This window comes from Salvelinus fontinalis, chromosome 19 (assembly GCF_029448725.1).
Source record: "Salvelinus fontinalis isolate EN_2023a chromosome 19, ASM2944872v1, whole genome shotgun sequence".
NCBI classification, from domain to species: domain Eukaryota; kingdom Metazoa; phylum Chordata; class Actinopteri; order Salmoniformes; family Salmonidae; genus Salvelinus; species Salvelinus fontinalis.
The window spans coordinates 24,896,597-24,916,108 of NC_074683.1; the positions used below are offsets into that span (position 1 = coordinate 24,896,597).

At 41.2% G+C, this 19,512-nt stretch overlaps 1 protein-coding gene across 1 annotated transcript in view; it reads right to left on the bottom strand.

Moving 5' to 3' along the window:
* itprid2 (ITPR interacting domain containing 2) overlaps positions 1-11,342 on the bottom strand; it is a 54,155-nt gene extending 42,813 nt beyond the window's left edge. Inside the window, exon 1 of the mRNA XM_055871129.1 lies at positions 11,224-11,342. The gene's annotated coding sequence lies outside the window, so the exon portion shown is untranslated. The remainder of the gene's footprint in view (positions 1-11,223) is intronic.
* Positions 11,343-19,512: the final 8,170 nt, after the last annotated feature.

Consider the following 19,512-nt stretch of genomic DNA (forward strand, 5'->3'; position numbering starts at 1 on the left):
CACTTTGAATACAGTGTTGTTTGACATGCCAACGAATGGAAACGCCAGAGGTAATTGTTGACAAGTGTTTCCTAGGGAACCCTCTAATATCTGGCTACATTTAATGTTCTCTCTTAGCTACTTCATGTAGCTAACATATTCATGCTTTGCGTATTCCTCTTTGATTTAAACAATACTGTTGCACAAACAATATGCTGAATGCTGATTTAGGTCTACACTATCACTGGTATTAGCAGGTTGTATAGCTAATTGCATTTATTAGATAACTAGCCAGCTAACTAGAAATTAGCATTAGCGGCTAACAAGCTTTAGGCCCAACTTGCTAAGAAAAGACAAACTAGGTGTTCGCAGATGTAAGACACAAATGAATAGTGTAATTATAGAACGCTAGTGGATTTATATTAAGAAGCAAAGTGAAAAAAATACATTGCTGTCATCAACGTTGCATGTGCTCTGTTGACCATGAAGTGTCTTGTGGTGGAGGAACAACAAAAGTGCTCCTTGACAGGGGGCGGGGCTAGGTATGTGTGGAAAGCGGCATGGAGAGATGGTATACATAAACATTGTATATACACTGTATATACACTGTATATATATATATATATATATATATATATATATATATATACATATATATACATATACATATACACACACACACACACACATTTGACATTTGTAATGTCTTTATTCTTTAGGAACTTCTGAGAGTGTAATGTTTACTGTTCATTTTTATTGTTTATTTCACTTTTGTATATTACATACTTCACTTGCTTTGGCATTGTTAACATATGTTTCCCATGCCAATAAAGCCCCTTGAATTGAGAGGAGAGAGATGACTCAACTAGCCTAAATCCCGAACAAACCTGAATGATCCACCTAAGTCAAAGAGTCTCAAACGCTCACTAAATATTATAACTTTGACATTTCCATCTAAATAACTCAAATATGTAAAAGACTGCACTTTATTTAGGAACATTTTTACCCATTGCTTATAGCAACCTTCAGCATTTTGGTATTTTAGTGAAGCTCACATTCCAACAGGGTAGAGCTTAGGCCTACGTTTCCGCTTCAATTTAAACAAAGCGTCGTCGTGGCATTGTGAAGGTAAGATAAATCTTGGATAAATTTTGAGGAAGATCAAACTGTGCTTGACCTCAAGAGGCTCCAGGACTGACATGGCGGAAACACTCTCCAGCGAGTGAGAGTGAGCTTGAGAGTGAGCTTGAGTGAGAATGGTTGTGAGTGTTTCTGTCACTTTAACCCTCGATCCCCTTCTAGAGTCGAGCAGACCGGAGGTAACCACTAAGGATGTATCCCAAATGGCACCCATAATCCCTATATAGCACACACATTTGGGGCCCTGCTCAAAAGTAGTGCACCATTAAAAGTGCTTTTATACCTTCAGATGTAATAATGCTGTAATTACACTAGTGAAAACATTGTATTAACATGTGGTTATATAGTACCCATGAGAATCATTTAACATAGCTTTGCATGAGTTTCAGTCATATGATTGTCAATGAGCTGCAGGCTAGAAGTTAGGCCCTAGGCCTTAATGACCAGGTAAAAGAGAGGACTGTAATAAACTGTTCAGTTCCTCTCTGGCTGTTTGCTTTCCTCATTGTAACTGCTCACTGGTACACTTTGTATGCTGAACATGCTGTTATAGGGACAAGAACAGGAGAACAGGGGTAGGGGAGCTCTGCTATGCACCAGCCAGCAACACACAAGGACACACAAACTATTAGAGCTATCCTACTCCATCTTCAGGCTTTATAACATGTTTTATAAGCAAAGTCAACTCACCATTTGCAAGACAGAGGTCAGGGGTTAGGCTAGTTAAGACTTTATGGGCCAAGTCCTAATCTACAGATCACATGCTTCATACAAGACCCATGAATAACCATAAAACTACAAAGGCCATCTATGAGACGGTCACATATCACTGTCTGGCAAAACAGCATTATGACTTCGGCCTAATTAGAATTCAGTGATTTTGTCATTTCTCTCACACTTTAATCTTACCATTAATTAGATCTACATGCATATCTCGGGAGCTTTGCCTAATGCTCACAAATTCACTGTAAAGCTTGGACCAGTCCTGCAGACAGACATGAGACTCAATTGAGGAGAGGGAGTCGAGTCATATGAGGCTAACAGTGCTTCTCGGAAAAACATCTTGGAATTCAAAGTGACCAGCTCCACAATCTGCTGTTTGCCTGTCCACATGTCCGCATGCCCGCCTGTCCGTCCACATGTCCGCCTGTCCGTCCACATGTCCGCCTGTTTGCCTGCCTGCCTGTCCGCATGCCCACCTGTTTGCCTGTCCGCATGCCCACCTGTCCGTCCACATGCCCGCATTCCCGCCTGTTTGCCTCTCATCACGCACGCCCGCATGTCCGTCCACATGTCCGCATTCCCGCCTGTTTGCCTCTCCCCATGCCCGCCTGTCCGTAACCATGCCCGCCTGTCCGTCCCCATGCCCGCCTGTCCGTCCCCATGCCCGCCTGTTTGCCTGTCCGCCCTCATTCCCGCCTGTTTGCCTCTCCCCATGCCCGCCTGTCCGTCCCCATGCCCGCCTGTCCGTCCCCATGCCCGCCTGTTTGCCTGTCCGCCCTCATTCCCGCCTGTTTGCCTCTCCCCATGCCCGCCTGTCCGCCCCCATGCCCGCCTGTTTGCCTGTCCGCCCTCATGCCCGCCTGTTTGCCTCTCCTCATGCCCGCCTGTTTGCCTGTCCGCCCTCATGCCCGCCTGTTTGCCTCTCCTCATGCCCGCCTGTTTGCCTCTCCTCATGCCCGCCTGTTTGCCTCTCCTCATGCCCGCCTGTTTGCCTCTCCTCATGCCCGCCTGTTTGCCTCTCCTCATGCCCGCCTGTTTGCCTCTCCTCATGCCCGCCTGTTTGCCTCTCCTCATGCCCGCCTGTTTGCCTCTCCTCATGCCCGCCTGTTTGCCTCTCCTCATGCCCGCCTGTTTGCCTCTCCTCATGCCCGCCTGTTTGCCTCTCCTCATGCCCGCCTGTTTGCCTCTCCTCATGCCCGCCTGTTTGCCTCTCCTCATGCCCGCCTGTTTGCCTCTCCTCATGCCCGCCTGTTTGCCTCTCCTCATGCCCGCCTGTTTGCCTCTCCTCATGCCCGCCTGTTTGCCTCTCCTCATGCCCGCCTGTTTGCCTCTCCTCATGCCCGCCTGTTTGCCTCTCCTCATGCCCGCCTGTTTGCCTGTCCGCACACATGTCCGTCCACATGTCCGCTTGTTTGCCTGTCTGGCCAGCAAAGCTATACCACCAGCCAAGAATACAGCAACACACCATGTACCGTCCAGCACCATTATCATATTGTAAATCATTAACACCCAACAAGGTCAGCGTTGCCCTGGGCTTCCGTTTGACTAGTGTAAAACAAACATTTGGAGCGATAAAGAGGCTAGGAGAGATAGATGGGCAGAGGTATTAGAGGTAGAGAGAGCAAGAGAGCTGTAGCAATGCAATAACCCTGGCAGAGGATTGTTACATTAGTGGCTTACTTTTCATATTACAGCTGAGAATGAACAGTTAAAGTTGTTATTGACAAATGAAAACATGTCAGTTTGTCACTTTCACGAGGTTAGAGTAACAACACGTTGAGCTACTTAAGACATTGGCTCGAATTAAGGTTACGCCTTTAGATAGAGAAAATGAACAACTATGGAAGATTTGGCACTTTAATTTTCAATCCCAACCCCCGGCCTGGTCTGCTTGGTCTATTTCGCAATCATTCCCGGAAGTCTTACGAGGTTGCGCCTCTGGGTTTAGAAACTCTGTGGTAGTACTGTAAGAGATGTGCTGGCTACATTTTACAGTGATTGCATGAATAATTTTCATCAAATAAACATGGCTTTGAATAATAAGGCGTTAGGTTTCTCCTTGGCTGTTCGACGTCTTGCTGATACTGGCTGCAAAAAATCCTGGTTATGAAAAGGGAATGAGAAGGCAAAACCACACTGCTTAGGACTTTAGCCTGCTACAGTACACCTGCAAATACTTAGCTAGATGAATCAAAATAGAGGCTTACTGGCAATCGCAATTATGATTATGACAAAAACATGATTACAAGATTCAGGATTCTCCCTCAAAGTCTCTCAAAGAACAGCGTGACAGGAAGAAATCAACAGCACGGAAAGGTTGAAGTTTTGTACATCTGGAAATCACAAACAAAGCTCCCCAGCAACCCACACTACTCCCCAGATGTCACGTTGGTATTGACCCCGTCTCTCCTCCCCCTCTCATGGTTACAGTAAATGGGAGCTATTCTGTTTGTGGGACTCAGGCCAACTTCATTTCCTGTGTCCAGACATAGCAGAGCCCCAAGACCTTCAGATTGCACTGAGAAAACACACACACAAGCCCCTGTCACCCCCCCCCCCCCCCTCCCCTCGGCACCCTTCAGCAGTGTTGTTTCTGTGCTACGTGACTACAAGGACCTGAAGCAGGCCAGACAAACAAACCATGGAGAACAAACTGTGATGTTGATAACAATGTCTTGTACATTGGTTCATGTGCTGACTGACCTGAAACATCGGTTTACAGATTGGTCATTTCACACGGGCTGAGATCATTCTCTCACAGCAGTGTGAGTGAAAGGACAGGATCAGATTCAGATCCAGCAGTCAACTTTACATCACAACCCCATAGCCCATTCATACATACTTCATAGGTTATTAGTGTGTACAAAATAAGTTCTAAATACCTGGGCCCGGTTTCCCGATAGTGATGGAACTTAGGCTTAGGTTTTAACCCTGCAACTTTCCTACAACGGCCGAAGACTTAACATGCGTTTCCCAAAACACCATGCAGAGACCGAATGGTCGCTAAGTGCGTCGTTGGCGCATGGGTGAACACTGATAGGATCGAAAGAAAGAGAGCACTGCTCTCGGATCAGCTTTCTCCTTTCAACTCTTTCCTTAACATTATAATTATTTCACAATGCTAAGGATGGATCAGCTCCTAGAGAGATATTACAGCATACGGCTGCAAATATTCTGGCGGCTTATTCTAATGCTTACCCAATAAAAATGCGTACATATATTAGGCTACACATCATGAAATATGGTGAGACAAATACAGCCAGTAGCCCACAAGTTGCAAAATAGAACTCAAATGGCTGAACATGAAACGTATTTCTATATGATTGAAAGAGCCCTATAGAGCCCACTGTTTATATTTTAATGCAGTCTCTATTTTTATATGTCGCTTGTTTGTATCAATTGCAAAGACATTGGAAAGTTTGTATTTGCAGACAACTTTGTTCTGAAGTTATCGGCGGTCACAGAGGCCATGTGATTCTGTTTAGCTGAGATTTCTGTGCATAAAGTGGCACGGCAGGGCAAAAAAAGCATCTAGCAACACACTTACAGGCTGACTACACTCGCGGCGCGAGCGCTGCAAAATACATTTAGAAATCTATATTATTCAATTATTGCGCGCGCCAACGAGCGTCTGCTTTGCCAAGGGATAAAATAGAAAGCAGTTCTATTTCTGACGCAGATCACGCTGCAAGTCCTGCCTCTCCCATTTCCTCATTGGATTATAGAAGCAGGTACCCACGTGCCATCTCCTCATTGGTTATACCCACGTGTGTGACTGAAAGACGAACGAGGCCAGTGGCGGTAATGCACCTAATTTATGAAAGTTGCCAATCGCAATATAAAGTCAAGAGAAGAAAAAGCCGGGAAGGAGGAGAGATGACTAGAAACGATTTGGTTGACCGTTTTATGTGTGGATTAATTGTTGGAGTAGAGGACCTTGTGCATTTCAGGTAAAATAACTCAATGTTTATAGGCCAGGACAAATTAGCTAGCAACAGCAAGCTAGCTAAATAGGACAAATTGGCTAGCAAGTGCAAGCTAGCTAGCTAAATTGCCATAATTATTTAATGCTTTTCGACATGTACCCAAATTAATATAATTGGTTCAGAGTTTGTTTTGATATTTTAACCTGTGTGTCGTGATCGCATTTGGTGTGGGGGGACAAAATACATTTATGCACGATGGAGCACACGTGCAGCCGGTTTGGGTTCCGTGTGTTGGAATCGGCTAAACTTTGATCATTGAGGTAGTAAATGAATGATAGGAAATGAAAGAGACTGGGTGTTGTGTTAGAAGTTAATGGTTCTCTGAAGAAAGACAGAAGGCTTTGGAATGTGTTTGATGGAGGAGAGTGATGTATTGATATAGGGAAGACAGATGGATATCTGTGAATTAGGTGATGGGTGAGGTCAGTTCCCCTTAAGGCAGTAATCAGGGTTGGTATCTGGTTACCTTCTTTCCCGTGGAGCCATAAACTGTAAGGAGGAGTGTCTTAAGTAGGATGCATATAAACTGTGATGTCTGAAATGTTTTACGGTCTGATTTCAGCTGTACAGAACTTTTGGGAAAGATTAAACGTGGTTAAAGCTTCTCTAGTGTCCGTGAGTTATTTACTCTGAAATATAAGAACCTAACACGTGTTAGCTGTTCTACGAGTGGTCTATGGTAGGCTGTAGATGAGTGTTTTCAAGTTAAACGTCAATAATGATGGTTTTGGGAAACAGCGCAGAGATTTAACGATGTTCCTACGAAGGTTCTAACAATGAACTTAGCCTTAACTTCTTGAGGGCCGGTGGCAGTATTCGGTATTTCAGATGAAGCTAGGATATGCATATAATTGGTAGTATTGGATAGAAAACACTCTGAAGTTTCTAAACCTGTTAAAATAATGTCTGTGAGTATAAGAGAACTGATACGGCAGGCGAAAACAAGAGGAGAATCCATCTGGAATAAAATTTAAAAATTGAGGTGTCTGCCCATCCAAATCCTTGTTTATGAGAAAATCAAAGGAATACCTCAGATTGCAGTTCCTAGGGCTTCCACTAGTCTTTATAAAGAGTTTTAGGCTTGTTTTTTGAAAAATGAGCTAGAATTTGTAGTTTTTCTAGGTGGCTCACATTTTGACTGTAGTATTGTGGCGTGCGTGGATGAGGGCGCGCACTTCATTATTTATCTACGGTAATGAACATACTATTCTCCGTCTTAAATTGTATCATTTATTTACATATTAGGGTACCTGAGGATTGATTAGAAACGTTGTTTGACTTGTTTGGACGAAGTTTATTGGTAACTTTTGGGATTCATTTGTATGCAATTTGATCGAGGGAAACAGGTGGATTACTGAATCAAGCGCCCCAACTAAACTGACTTTTTTGGGATATAAAGAAGGACTTTATCGAACAAAACGACCATTTGATGTGTAGCTGGGACCCTTGGGATTGCAAACAGAGGAAGATCTGCAAAGGTAAGTGATTTATTTTATCGCTATATCTGACTTTCGTGACGCTTCTGCTTGTTTGGAAAATATTTGTAATGCTTTTGTACACGGGGCGCTATCCTCAGACAATCACATGGTATGCTTTCGCCGTAAAGCCTTTTTGAAATCTGACAAAGAGGCTGGATTAACAAGAAGTTACATTTTTAAACGATGTAAGACACTTGTATTTTCCTGAATGTTTAATATTACGATTTTGTATTTTTAATTTGGCGTGCTCCGATTTCACTGGATGTTGTCGAATTTGATCCCGGTAACGAGATTTCTGCACTAAGAGGTTTTAAGATGCTTTTAGGAAGCCGGGCCCTGGTCATTTCTTTAATGAAGTGCTAACGAACCCCCTAGTCCTGCTCTACAAGGTTAACACGAGTCGTAATCACTCAGTCAGATTGTGTAAAGAAATCCAGGCTACGCGATATGGTTTGTACTGTACCACTCTGAACATCAGGAATGCTTCCAGGCTGAAAGCTTATGTAATTCTACATCATGGCTCTGGTTCTGAACCAGCTGTGCTTTGTGCCAAAATAAATTATTAAAGTACAAAAGGGCAATTCCACGGTAACGATGTTTTGCATTTATATGCCAAACAAAAAACATTGATTTCAAAGTTGAACAAACCATACAACTCTATGAACAAGGATTAGTCTACTTTTAACAATTTACACTGAACATTTTACAAAAACACATTTACTGGAAAAACTGTGCAGATGCAAAGTTAGGTAACAGAATTGCTGTAGAATCTCCATCAGTTTTTGTATGTGACCACGTTTTTCAGAAACTCTTAAAGGAAAAATCCACTCACAAGGTCTTGGTATTTTTTCCCCCATTAGTCCACTGTTGACACAAGCCCAAATTGTTTGACATGTCAGTATTCATGTTTCAAGATGCAAACTGTCCCCGACCACATCATCATCATGCTATCCAAAGTGAAACCACCTTCGCCACGGTTGCACACCACGGCTGAAGCTAATTGGCAAAATAATTTGGCTAACTCTTCAAAACTTGGACTAGTAACCGGAAGGTTGCAAGTTCAAATCCCCGAGCTGACAAGGCACAAATCTGTCGTTCTGCCCCTGAACAGGCAGTTAACCCACTGTTCCTAGGCCGTCATTGAAAATAAGAATTTGTTCTTAACTGACTTGCCTAGTTAAATAAAGGTAAAAAAAAAATAAAAAAAAAAAAAAAAAAAACTGCGAACACACATCAAACCACACCCGAAACCAACTCACGTTTGAATTCATTTCATGGCCGCTAGCATTTCTTAATGAACCAAATCTCAAATGAGGCCAATACTTTCAGGTAAACCCCTTTACCATTTGTTTGACAACAAATCAAAGTGTTTACTTATTCCTAATTTTTTTCTTCTTCTAATCTTATTCCTAATTTTAATGGAGAATGTTTGAAAAATGCATATATGCCTTCATTTCTCAAAAATATAGACTTGACACCTAATTTTAAATGCTCCTATGAACTTCACTTGTTGATGCTAACGGATCTTTTTACATGGAAATTACAAACCACATGAATAATTCATTAATAATTCAATCAAAATATGGCATGCCTTTGAAATCAAAGTCATGAAATGTCTTTAAAAGGCTTGCGAGTTGTTTTATTTTACATGTCCCTAATTCTTCAAGCATGAGTCATTCAGTCAGGGGCCTTCTCCTAGAATAATAACAGAGTATTTCTGACATGCAGGCCGGTCTGTTCTTTTTCCTTAACTCTCTCCTGTAGTTTTAGAAATATAAGCTACTGGCAACACTTTCACAAGTCTGGTAAAAATGTAGTCAATGGTCTCAATGCAGACACGCATCCTGTGATAGTCTACTTGGTGGATCCACCTGTGTTAGTTCTGCAAACACTCACTTATCAGCACAGGTGTGGCACACCCACCTGTATGACGTCATCAAGAAAAACACAGGTCACGTCCCAAAGGCCACCCTATTCCCTATATAGTGCACTACTTTTGACAAGGGCCCATATGTCTCTGGTCAGAAGTATTGCACTATGTAGGGAATCGGGTGGCATTTGGGACACACACACGAAGCATGTGACCCACACACGAAGCATGTGACCCCAAGTCAGATAGGCAGCTAGTTTGCTCAAGGAGGAACGTCTGTGCCCTACTGTTTAATATGTAAGATATTAACACAGCAGGAGAAACTAAAGGGCCCCTAGCCACTGTATAGCTAGCATATACCTCTACCAACTGATGTCTATTGCTGGTCCTATATCTTACTTTCAAGTTCTGTTGTGTTAGTCCTTGTTTCCACCTTTATTATTCTGTGCATCTTGTAAAGTACTAGACCACTAGCTACCTTTTAATTCTTGGTTAATGTTTTTTGCCCTTATTCATTGAAGCCTATTTTAATGGTTTATCACAATGTGGTGATGTAAAGTAAATTAGAATGCCACTAGAAATTAAATGTATTATTATTTGTATGGTATAGGCTGGCCTCTGAAGAGATGACAGACCTCCCCTGTGCAATACCTGTATTCAGAGAAGCACGTTAGCGCCGGAGAGAATGCCAGACACCAGTTCTGTCTACGGCCTGTCTATAGCCCCAAATACTGTCTGTGTTCGGCTGGCCTCTCAGGAGACTACAGACCTCTTTAGCGTAATTCCTGGTTTTCAAGGCAGTGCGTCACCACACACAGCAAAGCGTTTATCTTGAACATGTAAAAACATTTTTGTGAACATTTCCTCATACAGGCATCAACATTAACATAAATGTCATCTAAGTTACTTCAAGGATATATATATCTAAGTTACTCAGATATACAGTAACCTGTAAAACACTGAATACCAGACATTCTAAGTCCTGTTTCTCCTGTACGAATAGAATATGTACAAAGTGCTTTACCTACTTTACCTGAAAGTGCTGAATCTAAGGCTCTCTCGTTGGTCAATATTATGCAAATTATTTGGCTATTTATATACACGTTTGTTGGCAGAGTTTTTTTCTCTCCCACATCTATTCATGAACAGAACATGTAGGAAATAAAGTTATTGAAAAGCAGGCTATGAGTAGAGGGATTGTTACTGCAACTTCTAACCTGTTTAAAGGTTATGTGGACAGTATTTAAACACAACCAAAATACACAGCGAAATTAAAGCATGATATATACGAGTTATGTTTACTCATTGCCTGGGAAGCCCACATTGAATAGCATATAATGCTATATTCTATGTCGGGCAGAAATTAGCTTTTGAATCAGGAAAGTTCCCTCTCACGACCTCTACAAGTCAGAATGTTTAATAAAATGATATGTTATGTTAAAATATAATTATATTCAACATTCTAGCTTGTAGAGGTCGTGAGAGGAAACGTTCCTGATTCAAACGCTCATTTCTGCTCGACGTTGGAGTCCAGGCAGGTTTACTCATTGCATGTTCATAATGTATCCCATGAGGGGGCGTATGGGACGAGGAACATTGGAAAGGAGATAGGCCTATTGACTTAACAATTGTAAAACAGTAGACTACTTCGCTGATGTCTCAGCCTCCAATGTCTGAAAAAGAAAGCCTATATTGGGAACACGTCGGGTCTCACAAAACGTCTTGCACAAAAAAAGTGTAACGTTAGTCTCCCACCTGAAGTGTTTTGCCTTTTATCCTAAACTACCTTTCTAAAAGCTATTCGTGACATAGCCTACACTGCCGACATGTTATGTAATTACATTGTTTTGTGACTTCCATTTGCAATGTACATTTCCAGTTGATATAAAAGTCGTAAATTTGTTTCCCAAAAATTACTTGAGGGTTGAAATCAGTGACAAGTGAGGTCCATGTGAATTGCATCAGGCAAAGTGCGCCACGGTAAACGTTTGGCATCATATTTCGAGTTATCCTCGTATGTTGTTTCCATAAAAACATCAACACTTACCATTGTGATGCGGGTTGGAAAGGAGTTTGAAGCGTTGAAAAGTAGCTCCGTTGAACTGGAATCTGACAAACTTTGCCGAACTTCATTTACGAAGAAAACTAGTCTTCCGCTTCCGGAGGGAGTAAAGTAACATAACAAGGGGCGGGCGGCCAGCGAGTCTGTATTCATATCTAGGATGAGATGACGTCTTCCACTAGGATATTCTGTAACCTGCTGGTGGCATACGCGTAGTGCAAACATCAGTGAAATACAGTAGGCGCCTAGTAATAGTAAATTTAAATTTTATTGAAAAATGTGAATGTATTTGAACTTCCTCGGAGCAGGTCCTGACAATAAAACAAATGAATAAAATGTAATAACTTTATTTTTCCCAGAGTGTAGGAGCCACTTTGACCTAGTCTGCATATGTTGTTGTTTTGTTTTGTAGACTATAGTTAGTCTGTCTTTGTATATTCTACTTAATTTGTACACTAGAGCAGGGGTTTTCAAACCTCTCCTCGGGACCGCCCAGCCAATCCATGTATTTTTACTATTCCTGATTAAATTAGTCAACTAATCATTATTTTAACTATTCCTGATTCAACTTGCCCTTGCATAGACAAATCCAGTGAGGTAGTTCAGAGCAACAACACAATTGTGAAACGTCTGGGGGTCCCCGAGGAGAGGTTTAAAAACTGCATTAGAGGGCACTATATGTTGAGTCATGGGTCACTGATCACGTGCATTTAGGCCTTTGGCACACAGGTGACCTGGAAGTAGGGAAGCAGTTTTTTGTTTGTTCAGAAATTCAAAATCGAAATGTAATTTGTTACCATCCATTAAGTGGCACGACCACCTTACTCATTTACACCTTGTAACTATGCGTGTTTTCATCTCTGCTGCTAATAAATTGGCAAAATACCCATCCAGATCCACCTCTGGAAAGTGTTTGTATTGTGCACATTTATGGACATTTGAAATCCCACCTGACCTAATGGCTATGCCAGGAACTTTTGATTAGGTTAGGCCTACACTATTGCAGAAGCTTTTAAAATGTTTTAGGTGTTTATAATTTTAACAACTGTGAAAGTAAGAATGAGCGAGGTATGTTGTCACACTTTTCACGCTGTCTAACATTTACTGGGCACAATACATCACAATGGTATAAATGTCATACCAAATGAAAGAAGGAAGTCTTGGGCACATATTTTGTATTCATTACATCTTAATATGTTATTTCAGTACGGAGTTGTAGACCGTTAAATAGAAAGTATGCACTTGTGACAATTTTCCCCATCAGCGGGTAAGTTGTCACATTGGATTATCAACAAATAAGAACACAACTAATTAATTGTTAATATTGATTTTAATTTCAAATTCAAAACCAAATTCGACTTCATTAAAGAACTCAAAATAAAAACAATCATGCCTAGAGAATCTGGCAAATCATTCCTTTCAATCAAAACAATAATGCTGGAAGAGCACACATTCATTAAGTGGCACGACCACCTTACTCTGAACTTTGAAATCTAACGTTCTCTGGCGTGCACATAGATCCACGGTAATTGTTGTAATCGGAATGGAATGTAATGCTGCAGATAACTTGCTTAAATGTTTCAAGTCTTAACAAAACAGACGTGGTGTTTAAACACTGATGCACTAATGCACGGTTTTGTAACAGTTTATACGACCTACATCCGTATCTGACTAATCAGACTCATCTTCTGAGTCACAGTTCTGGCACACATAAATTGCCTGGCCTGAGGTGCAAGCATCTTGGGCCCATTTGTTGCATCTCACGTACTTCACCCAAGTCTCTTTTGGAAGGCTGTTTGAAAATAGCTCCACACAGACGAGGCAGAAGCACTCCTCTTCATCTAATGATGACTCTTCTACGATTTTTCTTTTTTTAGCTGCCTTCTTGTTCTTTGCAGATCCAGATTTTGACTCCCCCCTTGCTTCCCTTTCTTCGGAAACAGCCTTTTGCTAGATCGTGCCTTATTCTTTTCCATTTCTAGTGCATGCTTCAATTGTGTGTCAGTTAGAATTGCTATTTTGTGCTGTTTTCTTCCTTTGCAAGCTAGTTTTCGGGGGTCAGCTTTTGGATATGGCCGGATGTCCTCTGGAGTTGGTAGTCCGCTGTCAGCAATGGCATTACTGTACAAGGGTGAGCTGGTGCTGGCATAAGAACTGGGCAGGTCTGTGTCTGAGCTCGTGCTAGGCATGGCTGAAATGGTGCTGGGGCCTGGCAGGGCTGAAATGGTGCTGGGGCCTGGCAGGTTGGGGCTGGGGCCTGGCAGGTCTGGAATAGTGCTGGTGCCTGGCAGGGCAGGGTTGGTGCTGGGGCCTAGTAGGGTTGGGTTCTGAATGAGGCGATCTGTTACGTAGGATGGCGCAAACTCAGTTTCCAGAAATACATCCCTGTTGTAAGGTTGTACCCCAGCCACCCTAAAGTAAGCCTGAATGTTCAAGGGGGGTTGCAGCCAGAGGATAGGTGATTGCCACAATCCCAGGAATGTCATAAACTGACATTATCTTCCGGGATTGTTCCTCATCCAGGCATGTTAATGTGCCTCTTTAGCGGCCCGTAGACAGACCTGTCTAAGGGTTGAAGCCGATGAGAGCAATGGGGTGGAAATGACAGCACAATTATGCCATTTTCTTTGGCATAATTGAGTCCATCAATGGACAGATGAGACTCGTGGTTGTCCAAAAGGAGTAAACAGGGCTTCTCCTTTGAACATTTCGTATGCTCTACGAAATGTTTCAGGAAGTCAACAAAGTGCACATTTTTCAGCCACCCAGAGGGATTTGCCCCTCCTTTGCTGCCAGGTGGCCCATTGATCAGGAAATAATTGCGGAAGTTGACACGGGGGAATATAAAATATTGAGGTATACTATTCCCTGTGGCTGAGACAGCACAGGCCAGTGTGACGAGGGTTCCCCTTTCAGCGGAGGTCAGTGACCGTACTTGTTTGAATCCACGTCTGCCCATCACTTTGTCAGGTTTATGTACAGTGGTCACCCCAGTTTCATCGACATTCCATATGTCTCCTGGTTCAAATTGATATCTCTGTAGCACTTCTGATACATTGTCGAAGAAAGCATTAACATTTTCTCTGTTGAAGCTACTTGCCCTGGCAAGGCTAGTTGCCTCTGACTTGGGTGCCGCTTTAAGAAGCCTGTAAACCACTCCGAGCTGGCATTTTCTTTTTCTGCTACATTGGCGCGAACTTCACCTGGTGTGCCACAGCAAACTGGTAGGCAAGTCTTCTGACCTCACTTAGAGACAGACCAAAATAAATGTCAGCTGACCTAGTAATACACTGAACAAGCTGCAGCTCCAAATCAGGTGAAAAAACCTGCTGCGGCTTTGTATAGCCAACCACTGTTGTTGGCATGGCTGTCTGACTTTCAACTTCTTCTCTGGTAACCTTTTAACAATACTGAGTCAGAGTACGGTCATTTATGTCAAAATCCTTTGCCGTACTCCTGATTGATTTGTTCTGTAACTTCACCTGTCTCACTGCCTTTGACATTATGCCAGGTGGTGTGCTGCCATTCTCTGTCGTTCTTTTATAATGTCTAACCATCTTTCTTTCCTTCCTTCTTCCTTCCTTCAAAAACACATTTCCTCATTGCAATTACATATTCATTACAGGCTTATTACTCCCACCTCCCTGTCTACTATCCTTGTTGGCACAATGCAATTCATAACGCCACACTAAATTCATGACACTGTATGAAGTAGTGTGTGTGTGTGTGTGTGTGTGTGTGTGGATATACTGTCTCATACAGTAGGCATGTAGTGTGTTAGTAGACACACACACACACACACACACACACACACACACACACACACACACACACACACACACACACACACACACACACACACACCAAAGCCTGTCTTGTGTAGTCCAGGGATATGTCTGCTGCTATAAACTATAAGTATATATGATCATCCATTTACAGTAACATTTAATACTATTATCAGAGCTGATTAGACAATATCACAATGTTTTTTGAGCATGTTCTATGTGTCTATGTATACTGGGGCAAATTGTCACATGTGAAGACTTGCCCAAGATCATTGAGGCCACTTGTCCCAAACTGACATGTGTTTGTTGGCTAAATCTCAAGGTCAGCTCAACATAGGACTGCAACTAAAGTATCAAAAGACACGGTATTGTCTCCTTTACTCAGTGCAAAATTATAATTTTGAACATTCATACATAACAAAGTTTTATTGCATAAAATGTAACTGCCAATTTTTTACTTTTGACCACATGTGAACACGAAGTTGACCATAGAACATGTGGTCACATAAAGTAGCTATTTGACATTGCGCCTCTAGTGTTAGAGGTATGAACAGTTTGACAATTTACCCGAATGACAACTTACCTCGCTCTCCCCTACAACTTTATTCCAAAGTTTAAAGATTAAAAGTATAATATAAGCTCACCTGATGCCGCTGATGTAATGTTTCATATCCACCACAAGACGACGCCATTGTATTTCCAATGCAACCGCAGGCAGCATCCTTCCCAAAAAATTGTTACAACTTTAAGGAAGCGAAAAACATTTATTGCTCTGTTGTGAGAAATACAGATCTCTGACAGTGTGCCTGTACACATATCAGTGACAGTGACGTCAAGGTTTCCTTCACCCAGGCCAACTAAAATCTTATTGACCCATATTATGCGTTCCCGTCCTTAACGAATAAACAATGACATTTCATAATATCATCACATATTCGAGTGGCACCTGTTTTTCTTAATTACAAAAACAAAAATTACGATTACCGTTTTGTTGTCTTCTTCGAAGAATGTAGTAAAACAGATAAGGAAGGATGTAATTATGATATATGGGTGACTGTTATCTGTGTTTTAATAGAACAACAAGACATACAATTAAAGTTCGCAACATTTTACAACATTGATTCCCTGAACATTATTATTGCCTTACGAAGAGGTGCGTTTTTTTGCCTTAAAAAAATTGATTTCTTTACTTTTTCCCAAACTTTTATTCCAAGTCAAATCAAATTGTATTTCTCACATGCGCCGAATACAACGTAGACCTTACAGTGAATGCTCACATACACTACAGCTGCACACACTGTGTGTAGTGCACTATTGGACATCATTCTGAGTTCCCTACAAATTATAATACTTTTATACTACTTTAATTATTATTATATTACAACTGTAGGCCTAATATGTTAATATATATATTACGACATTGTAATAATACCAACATTATTATGATTATTATTTATTGTTATTATTAGGATATTGGTGTTATTATTAATTTCCCGAATAAGCTATATAGATCATGTGCACTCCATAGGGGGTTCAGGCAGGCACGCTTATGCAGCAGGTGGTCACCTGCTATGTGAAACCCCCGGAAGTGTTCTTAGCATATTATTGAAACCAAAATCCATCCCGCTATGGGCCACAGCTGGGTCCCGAGCCAGGATTTTACTGGGCGTATCCCAAATGGCACCATATTTCCTACATGTACACTACTTTTGACCAGAGCCCTATATTCGCCCTGGTCACAAATAGTGCACTAAATAGGGAATAGGGTGGCATTTGGGACATTGTCTCTGTCTGCACCTTCCAGCGTGATTTATTACACGCCAATACCAAATAACTAATCAGTGGTCTAACTAATTAATGCACATTTGCATTTTTGCATAAGCAATTAGTGCGATGAAAGTGAATTAATTCCGTTTAGCATTTCATTGCAATCTAAGCGTCTATTCAAGCGGAAGGGCATTAGTGAAAGACTTGGAGTAGGGACTCAGGATGGTTTCCCTGCTCTGAGACAAGGCCGGGCGGGGTTCTGATTAGGAATGGAAGTTCAGATCCTCATATTTAAATAGCTGTAATGGGTTCAGGTTTTGTTTGCAACCAAACACCGAGTTGAACACAATGCATGTTCTCTCTGGTGAGACGGAATAAGGATTCGTTAAACTATGCTATGAGGTCACTGGGAAAACGGCTTGCTTTGCGGATTTTGACACAATATAAACCTGGTTTATATTTTTGCAATTCATTTTTGGTTTTAAGAGCAAACAATAAAGTATCATATTATTGAGCACATAATACATTAATAATATTTGCAAAAAAGACAGCACTATTACAATATGGCTACAATATAAAGTAATTAGTTGAATTTGCACATTTCTATTTGTGTCTGAAAACGCTTGGCAAATATGTTTAGCTAATATGTTTAACCGATAGCCTGGTCTTAGGGCGGTCACCAGAGTTTCATAACATTCGAAATCCTGAAGACCAGGGGCTGAGAAAATAATTGCCGTTTCGAAAATAATTTCCTGCAATTCTACATAACTTTACATGACTGTAAACATTTCAATAATGTTTTTTTATACCACACAAAATGACAAGCTACTCTGACATTGACATACTGAGATCAATAAAACGGACGACCCATGTCGTCGATGCAACCAATAGCATAGGCCAATGAAAAGACAGATCTCAAGCCTACAATATGATGAGTTATAGTCGACTTTCTAGTGGCATTCACTTATTATACAAACATTTTTTCCCCTGAATTGTATTTTGAAATAATGCAAAATATCATTTAGCTGCTGGCTGCTGTTCATTGACAGCCACATTGACACCAGCAACAACTCAACAGTCATCTGTTTGATATTTGCCGCGCGGGCTGACCATTTGCTTGATTCCCAACTCTAGACCTATGCGCTCATAAAGTGACAAAACACAATCTACAGCAATACATTTTTTTAAATAAGCTATTAATCCTCTGTGGCTAAATTATGCTCTATGGTGTAGTATTTGCAATTATTTCATTTATTTCTGTAGAGACAGGAGTAATTATAGAATTTCGCAAACTAATTTCAATTTATCTGCGGCACTTCCAGCACCTCTTCCTGAAAACGCACGAAATTTGCTGAAATGCATTATGTACATATATGGACGAATTGAATGTGAGATTGTGTTGCTTCCTGCGATGTTATGTTTTCTTCCGTACCCTGTGCTCTCCCTAAGGCCAAATAATCAACACTTCTTGTTATTAACTGAATGGATTGTGGTCAGTAACCCAATAGGAGATTATTGTGTAGGTAGATTATTGTGTACTGTTACAATAATATTTAAAATAATGTATCAGCAAGTAGCCTAGCCTACAATTACAAGATAATAAACGCAGTAAATCAATGAAGCCAAGAGGTTAGTGGTTTCAGCTAGATTGTTTTTTAAACGATGTAGGCCGTATGACCTTTTTAACCAATCAGAAAATATGTTAAAATTACTTGAATAGCCTATAGGAAAGGTGTAAAAGTGGATTGCATCAGTAGACTAAGTGAAATGCATCAGAAAAGTATTGGAAAGTTCAGGAAAACATCAGGGAAGCTCATCAGGTAGGCTATAAGCCTAATGTGTGTGTGTGTGTGTGTGTGTGTGTGTGTGTGTGTGTGTGTGTGTGTGTGTGTGTGTGTGTGTGTGTGTGTGTGTGTGTGTGTGTGTGTGTGTGTGTGTGTGTGTGTGTGTGTGTGTGTGTGTGTGTGTGTGTGTGTGTGTGTGTGTGTGTGTGTGTGTGTGTGTGGAGAATATCTGCATTGCTTTCAATTGCTAGACTAATGATTACGAGCACTCACCTCCACTTAGCTAACATTTCCCAGCATAATTGTAACTAAATATCCAAAAGGAGATTCAGTGCAAACAACAATCTGACATTGATTGATTTATGAAGGCTTGTCTCAAAGCAGCAACGATCAAAACGTAGCTGGAACTATCAGTTGACCACACATGGCAATTGCTTCACATTTATTGTAACCAGTGGTGTAGTACCTGCCTACCGGAGCACAATTTTGTATTATTATTACATCATCATTTCTGAATGAAAGTTGGTACCTACATTGTAAAATATACACACGATAGGCCTACATCCTCCACATTGCACGATTCCATATGCCTACACATAAGTAGCTCAATGAAAATGTTGTATTTTTTCAATCCTAAAACACCAAATTAGGCCTAACTTATTATAAATTAGGCCATCATCACTGTCAATCGTGAATAATATTTCTTTACTTTTTACAGGTAAAACGCCCATGCTGCATGCTTGCCAACCATTGGATCCCAATCTGTTTCATGTGAATATGCATTTCAGTCTTCTTGAATGATGTAGGCTAAGTAGCTTAACTACTGTGTAATCGAATTTTAGAGCAGATGGAGTTGAACACGACCACCTGTATTTTGTTTCATTCAAAGCATATTTTAGACTACGGCGCTGTTGAGTTCTATTCACATGAGAAAAATC